Genomic DNA, 8,759 nt, shown 5'->3' with positions numbered 1-8,759 from the left:
TTTACCACTAGGTGACCAGAGCAGCCCTTAACAATAAAGTTATATCAGTGAATGTGTTATTTCCCATCATGGTAATATTTTCTGCGTGTATTAAATTTCTCTTTGTCCTTTAACCTTATATATTAATGGATTCTCTCTAAAATCTTCATTTTTTCCCTACAACCTAAAATACTAAGAATTAAAGCTGAAAAATATAAGCTAAAATTATGTTCAATCAATATTGGAGATAGAAAGATCATAGTGAGAGGAAGATATCTGGAACACTGGGAACCAGCCAGATGTAAGATCAAGCTGTGTTTAGAAGAGGCTGTGGCACTAGGAATATCCTTGTCTATATTATATGTATCTTAGATGAAAGCAAAGAGAGCCAAGAGAATGTGTACTTATGTTTTGTGAATTATGCAAAGGCATTTGATTGTGTGGATCACAACAAATTGGGGCTATAATTGGGAAGAATAGTAATCCCAGAATATTTGATTGTGCTCAGGTAAAACTTCTATTTATACCAGGATCAATCATCAGAACAAGCACAAAAACACTGCATGGATAAAATAAAGAAAGGAGAGTGCTGGTATTGTGTCCTTTCTCCATACCTTTTCAATCTATATGTGCAATAGATCATTTAAGAGGCTGGATTTTACAATGGGGAATGTGGCATCAGAATTGGAGGAATTTTCATTCTTGTATATATGCAGTTATTTTTTAAAAATAATCTTAACACATAAAATATGACTTAAAAATATCTCTTTTGGGGTAGATGAGGTGAATTTTGGCAAGAGGTAAAAAAATTATAAGCCAAAGGTATCTCACAAAGATAAAGAATAAAGGAAAATATAATTGAGAAGATGTAAGAAGAGAGGGAAAGGAAAAGAAAAATCTCAAATAAGACGTGAGGGATAGTGTAAATTTTGATTTTTAGAAATTTCTTCAAAAACAAATCAAAACAACCATAAGGCATCATATCACCCCAGTAAGATCACCAAAATTTAACAGAACAGTAAACAACAAATGCTGGTTAGGTTGTGGAGAAACTGGAACACTTATTCACTGTTAGTGGGAATGTAAAATGCTTCAACCACTATGGAAGGCAGTATGGCGCTTTCTCAAAACGTTGGAAATAGAAATACCATTTGACTCAACAATTCCACTACTGGGAATATACCCTAAAAACACCATAACTACCACCCAAGCAGATATATGCACATCCATGTTTATTGTGGCTTTGTTCACAACATCAAAGAGCTAGAAACAAGCAAAGTGTCCATCCACAAACAAATGGCTAGAGAAGCTTTGGTATAGTCACACAATGGAATACTACACTGCATTGAAAAATAAGGAACTCATGAAATATTATACAAAATGGATGACCCTGGAGGACATTATGCTTAGTGAAGTATCTCAGTCACAAAAGGATAAATACTATATAGTGTCATTGTTGTAAAGCAGGTCTGACATCGTAGTTGGGGGGAAACTAAGAGAAGATAATGTAAGTATGCTGTATTGAAACAGATGAGGGGGAGAACTGTTCAGGAGGAATGTATGATTGGGTATTACTGTCATGACAAGAGTCATAAATGAAATCTGCATAGTGGAGTGGACTAGGGGATATTGTTTAACAATGAAAGATTTTTTTTTAATTTTTCAAAGATAAAAGCGGACTGGGGGATGGATGGGCAGGGAGGAAAGTGTACAATAATGAATGAATGGAAATCCGAAATCTCTGTGAACTTTCACTAAAATAAAACCAAAAAAACCTTCTTCTTGAAAAAGTCAATCACATGCTTGGAAGCAGGAGTGCCCTTCACTTCTGAGGTAGCTTCCCTCCAGAAACCCTATGAACCTGGAGAAACAATGAGTCATACACGAGTTCAGGTCTTTTGTTCAAAAGGTCTCTATGAGTTGCCTATGACTCGATGGCACTTAACAACAACAACCACATCATAAAAGAGGGAGCTCTGATGGCCTAGTGGCAAGAAGCTGTGCTGCAATCCCGAAGGCAAGCTGTTTGAAGCTACCGAGGCCACCAGCTGCTCCAAGGGAGAAGGATGGGTAATGCTAATATCTGTCTCTGGAAACCTGCTAGAAGGTCAGCTGTGGGTTGCTGTACACAGAAAAACAAGCATAATATACTATGGATATGAAGTTGCTTAAGGGAGTAGTTTATGGATATGAAGTTTTTTAAGGTATCTTTTACCTTCTAAGAAGCTGTGTTGTAATCTGGAAGTCAAATAGTTCAAATTTGCTCCACATGAGAAAAATGAGCAGTCTCCTACATGAATAATTGCCTCTAAAAACCAACTGAAGGATCAGCTATGAATCAGTTCTGACTCGATAGCACACAACAAAAACCCAATATAGGAAGTTTCTAATGATGCTAAAACTTTATCTTATATACATTGGGCGTGTTTTTAGGAAGGGTCAGTCTTTGGAAGAAAGCACTATTCTTGGAAAGCAAAGGATTATTGAAAGAGGAAGATTCTCAATGATATGAATTGTCATATGACTGTAACAATGGACTTGAACAAGGCAGAAATCATGAGGAAGAGGCAGGATAGGGCAAAAAGTCTAATCTTCAAATGTTGTTTGAGTTACAGCCAATGTAAAGATACCTGACAAAAACAACCTTAAAAAAAAGAGAGAAGAAAAACAAACAAAAAACCCGACCAGATGTATTCATTTTGCTGTCAAAAAAAATTGTAGAAGAAAATTTCTTAGTACCTCCTACTAATAAGATTTACAAAAAAGAAAACAACAGGGAGGAGTTCTACTCTGTATCATATGAGGTCACCAGGACTCCAAATTGTCAGGTGTAGGCATCTAGTACATGATTATTTATAAAAGTTAAGCCATGCTATTTTCTTTGTACGCTCAGTGGAAATAATAACAACTCCTTTAACAGTATTCTTTATTGAAATAATTTTAATAGATAATGGACAAGATGAATGTAATAATTACAAAGGCAGTCTAGGCTTACAGGAAATTTAAGATTTATAGAAAAATATACTTATGAACAATTGTCGTTAATGGGATGTTATGTTGTTATTTCTACTTGCCATCAAGGCAGTTATAATTCGTGGAGACATAGGTGTTAAAATGCTTGGTCATTAATAGAAATTTAGTGGTGTAAACCCAACAACTTCTTAGAGGGAGAAAATTGTATCAGTTCATGATCATAAAGATTTCAGCTTTGGAAACCCTATGCAGAAATTCTATTCTGTCTTATATAATTTCTAAAAGTCAGAAGTAATACATAGACAATGGTTTTATGCTTGTGGAAGTATACAGATAATTATTACTGGTGGGAAATAGAGAGTTTTGGTGGTCTCATAGGAACTGTGTTGCCAGCCTAAAGAGTTTGAGGTGCTCCTAGGGAGAAAGATAAACAATTTCCTCCTATGTGATATGCTGACTCAATAGCACATCACAGTAACCTGGGAAATAATAATATTCTCCACAGAAAAACACTTTTAATTGCAATCATTTGAAAGTGCACTTGCTTTTTATAGAAAATATAAATGCATTTCATAAGGTTTTATATTAGAGAACATGCTGTTTCTCTTAACTTTTACTTATATTCCAAAATTGATAAACTTCACACATGATAAACTATGAGGTATGATAATTTGATGGCTTTATAACATTGTGAGGTATTAATCATACAATGTTTTTAGTTTCATAGCCAAAATTCTGAAATGAAAAAAAAATTCTGTATTTTTCTCATTGTTGTACTACTTTAAAATTTAGAAAGCTCTTTACTAAGCATACTTTCCCCTGTCTGATTAATGAGTATCATGTGGTTATAATCTTTCCAATATTTAATTATTGCAAGTAAAAAGTATCTTGACATTATTGTCTAACTAAATTTATTAAGAGATTAAAAATGTAGATTAAATAAGCATTATTTATATACGTTTTCTTACTTAATGAAATAATTTAGTATCCGATTCTTCACATTTTAGTTGCCAAAGCACATTCTAATTAAACCACTTAGCTATTCAAAATTATTCATTTTATAAGTTAGGAAAGACTATTTCCCCTCAATTTAACTAAATGTCATAGTAAAACCATCAATTCCATGTATTCATGATTATAATAGCCTGGTTTTCTTAAATAAACCATGTTACGTGTTACTTGATGCTTAGACAAAAAAATTATTGTTACCTTCAATTCTAACATAATATTCCATTGTGTGAATGTACCATGATTTCTCAATCCATTAATTTGTTGATGGGCATTTAGACTGTTTCCATTTTCTTTATTGGTACTCTAATGATACTAGGCTGTGTAAATAATAATAAATTATGCCCAGTATTAAGAAAAATTATAATCTAGAAATAAATTATTTGACTCATTCAAAGCCTATGCATAGACCAAGATGTGTTGTTCTAATAGAGCAAAGAAACACTGGTTTAAAGTCAGGAAAAAGTCATTATAGTATCTTTTCTCCATTCGTATTAAATCTGTTCAATCTCTATTCAAACTGTTCTCATGCCTATTCAAGATGAGCAAATAATATGAGAAACTGAGCTATATGAAGAAGAATATGGTGTCAGAATTGGAGGAAGATTCATCAACAACTTGCATTATGCAAGTGAAGTAGTCTTAGAACACTTACTATAGAAGACTAAAAATTAGAGCTTTCAACGTAAAATTCATTTTAACATCAAGAAAACTACTGTCCTGACCATTAGACAAGCAGGCATAATAATAACAAGTGGATGGGGGGAAAAGTAAAGTTGCCACAACTTCAATTTACTTAGATACGCAGTTGACATCTGTAGTAGTATTACTGTTTTTGTAGTTAGGAGTCTTTCATTGACTACTACTCGTAGATGGCCTATGAAAAACAAGTCTCACCCTTACTTTATCCTGGATTATCCTAATAATTTCTGTTCAAGTCAATTGTTACAGTTGCTATGTCATTCCATCTTGTTGACTGTCTTCTCTCTCTGACATTCCACCTTCCCCTCCATGGTATTTTCAATTGTTTCCTTACACGTGAATGGTTAGATAATTATAAAATTGTTATAATAAGTATCAATACCTTTAAAATGTACGGTAGTAAAAAAATATTTAGTATCTTAGAGACTATCAAAAGAATCAACAAGTCTTGGAGTAATGCAAGTAGGCAAAATTCCATCTTACATACTTTGGGCTTGTTATCAAGAGGTCCTTGGAAAAAGACATTAAAATGGGAAAGGTGGAGAGTGAAAAAAGAGAAGACATTCAACAATATATTGGTATAGAATTATACCAATGGGTTTGAATGTGCTGGAGACTGTGAAGATGACATAGATAGGGCAAGGTTCAGATCAGCTATTCATAGGTTCACTAACAATAACAACAACATCATTTCCAGATAAATGAGGATTAATTATTTTATTGCTCTCTAAACTCTCTGAAGCATAAAATGATATCTCAAATCATAATCTATCACACACAGCAGTTTGCTAGGAAAACAACTATTTGTGAACTGTCACAAAATAATTCTAAAATATGTCCTCTTAAGTCAAAAGACAAGCTCTTTCTTCAATTCTTTCGTGTCCTCTCTCTTTCTTTCGTTATACATTGTTTATGATGAAAACTTTCATTATAACTACAAGCTAGTTGGCCCTAAAACATTTATTATAACAATGTAAACAAGCTAGTTTGTCTTGAGTAAATTTATATCCAGAGTGGTTCCAAGGATTTCCAATTAGAACTGCGGTCCATAGGGCTTTGAATGACTGTCACCTTTAGGAATTAGATTCTCAGGAGTTTTATTCCCCAGTATTTCTGAGTGAATTTGAACATCAACCTTACAGTTTAGTGCTTTTTAATATTTTCCACTGCTCAGAATTCCAGTATTAGAATAAAACACAATAGCACTTTTGAAATATTAGTTTATATATGAATAATATAATTAACATAGCAGAATTCTATGAGAAAAATACTGGAAAATGCAAGAAGCATCAAAAGAAGAAAATACACGCAGAGTCAAAGTATCAAAATGGGTTAGTTGACTTTGAACATCATTAAAAGCCAATGTTACTGAAGAAAGAAATTCAAGCTACACAAAAAGTATTGACATAAGATATGTTCAAAGGGTTGACAGGATACAGCAGATTGACACATTTTAACAAACACAAAATACTCTTGTACCTGTCAAAAAATTTAGTAGATAGCTACCTGGCCAAATGATTGGAAAAGATTCTTGTTTACACAAGTTCTGAAGAAAATTTATTCAACAAAATAATTAAAGCACATTGTGGTTCATATTATCACAGGTGAAATTATACTGAAAGTAATTTTAAAATGCAAAAGTGTATCAGCATGAAACTATCAGAAAATCAAGTCAGATTCAGAAGAGGACATATATCAGGGATTATCACTGATGCCAGTTAGACAGATATTAGCTGAAACTAGAGAAAACTAGAATGATGTTTATCTGCGTGTTTAATTGACTATGAAATGACATTTGACTGTGTGCAACATAAGAATTAAGACTAATAATGCGAAGAAGAGGAATTCCAGAGCACATTCTTATGCTCATGTGGCATGTACCTTGGATAAGAAGTAGCCACTGAAACAGAACAAAGTAGCATTTCTTGGTTTAAAATTATATCATATTGGGAAGGGTGGAAGTATCTCTGCCTGGGAGGCTGCTCCTCGCTGTTCCGCAGGGAACTATCAGGACAAAGACTATCATCCAGAGGTATTTTGGCACTAACAAGAAAGATGAGGAGTCTACTGAAGTTCCTAAGACATCCAAGGAAGCTTCCCAGAGCAAAGACAGTGCAAAAGAGAACCCAAAGCAAGACTTGTTAAATATTATTAAGGGTATGAAGGTTGAATTAAATACCGTAAATGTACAAACAACGCAGCCACCCAACAGAAGACCTAGAAAAAGTTTAGAGATTACAATTGGCAGGCTTAAAAAAACTACAGAAAACTCCACAAAGGAAAGAGTGGAGTCCTTGAGTCCTGAGCTAGTGGCAGCTGCGTCTGCTGTACCAGATTTTCTCCCTTTTGACAAGACGACGACCAAGTCAGAGCTGCTCAGGCAGCTGCAGAAACACGAGGAGGAGTGGAAGACACAGAAGGAAAGAGGAAGACACCAAGTTAGTTTCAGTAACATAATATCAGATATGAAAGTTGCCAAATCTGCTGCAGTGAGAGTTAGTTCAAGATCAGCGCTTCGGATTCAGTTTGATTAAGATAATGATTTTGACTATTTGAAGAAGGCTAATCTTAGTAAAAGGAAAAATATATTCCAGGGGAAGAGACTTAATATTTTTGATCCTCATGTTGCTGAAGAGGAACCTGAAACAGAGGCCTCCCCTTCGATCTGGGATATAGAATTTGCTAAACAGTTAGCTGCCGTGACTGAGCAGCCCATCCAGAATGGCTTTGAAGAGATGATCCAGTGGACTAAAGAGGGGAAGCTGTGGGAGTTCCCAATTAACAACGAAGCAGGTTTTGTTGTTTTTTTTTTAATAATTTTTTATTTTATTTTATTATTTGTGTGTGCATGTACCGTCAAATCAGATCTGATTGGTACAGGAGGAGATTGTCCCTCCTTCCTCGGCAGAGCATCTGGTGGACTTGAACAGTGCACCTCTGGGATTGCAGTGCAGCTTCCTGCCACTTAGGCCACCAGAGCTCCCAAACGAAGCAGGTTTTGATGATGATGGTTCAGAATTTCATGAACATATATTTCTGGATAAACATTTGGAGGATTTTCCCCAAAAAGGACCAATTCGCCACTTCATGGAGCTGTTGACCTGTGGCCTTTCAAAAAACCCATATTTGAGTGTTAAACAGAAAATTGAACACATAGAGTGGTTTAAAAATTATTTCAGAGAAAAAGAGGACATTCTAAAAGAAAGTAACATACAGTTCCATTAAGGATAATGGAAATATCTTTTTCAGGCTATTGGAGATAGTTATTATTCCTAAATAAAATAATTTTACAAAAAACTGATTTTCTAGTTTTGTGTTAATAATAATTAATCATTGCATTTCATTTGAATGCTATGATTACTGTTTAAAATATATGACAGTACTAACTGTGGACTTTCATAAATATTCTTTATCAGGTTGAGGAAGTTCTAGTTGGATGAGAATCTTTTATCATGAGTGGATACTGGATTTTTCTCAAAGGGTTGGCTATTAGGTCAATTAAGAATAAGAAAAAGAATATTTTCATTTATTTCTTCTTGAATGCTCTTCCTTCATGTAAATTACAGTTTCTAACTTGTATCATTTTCCTTCTCTCTGAAGAACGTCTCAACATTTCTTGCAAAACAGGTTTTTAAAAACCCTAACTCTGAAATGAATTACGATTGAATCACTTCTGCGGTAGGTGAGAAGATGCTGAGGTTCGTGTGCACTGTTAGTCTTATGCACTAGATTCTCCTTTGAGTCTTTGATTTCTTTTTTTTTGTCCAAATGAGTAGACACCAACAATAGTTGTATCTTTGATGTCCATTCCAAAGTTTTTAAGACCCAGAGACCCTTTGCCAAACTAGGATGTACACATTAGCTTTATGAATGAGACTTTAATGCCTTATTTAAATAAGTGATACAACCAGCATTTAAACCCTAGATCTTCAGACTTTAAAAACCAAAGGATTTTTTCCAGTGTGCATCTGATACAGGCTATGGTCTTTGCAATCACTTGTTATTCATCAGAGAGTTGGACAATGACTAGGAAGGATAGAAGGAGAATTGATGCCTTTGAGCTGTGGTGCTGGAGAAGAGTATTGAGTGTACCATGG

The 8,759-nt window shown here is 34.4% G+C and overlaps 1 pseudogene; it reads left to right on the top strand.

Moving 5' to 3' along the window:
* Nucleotides 1-6,491: 6,491 nt before the first annotated feature.
* LOC102875912 lies at nucleotides 6,492-7,887 on the top strand (annotated as a pseudogene).
* The last annotated feature ends 872 nt before the right edge of the window (nucleotides 7,888-8,759 follow it).

Source organism: Elephantulus edwardii, unplaced genomic scaffold (assembly GCF_000299155.1).
Source record: "Elephantulus edwardii isolate Elephantulus edwardi_28Jun2011 unplaced genomic scaffold, EleEdw1.0 scaffold00327, whole genome shotgun sequence".
Taxonomy (NCBI): domain Eukaryota; kingdom Metazoa; phylum Chordata; class Mammalia; order Macroscelidea; family Macroscelididae; genus Elephantulus; species Elephantulus edwardii.
The sequence above is the reverse complement of the archived record's forward strand: the minus strand, read 5'-3'. Positions and strand labels throughout refer to the sequence as shown.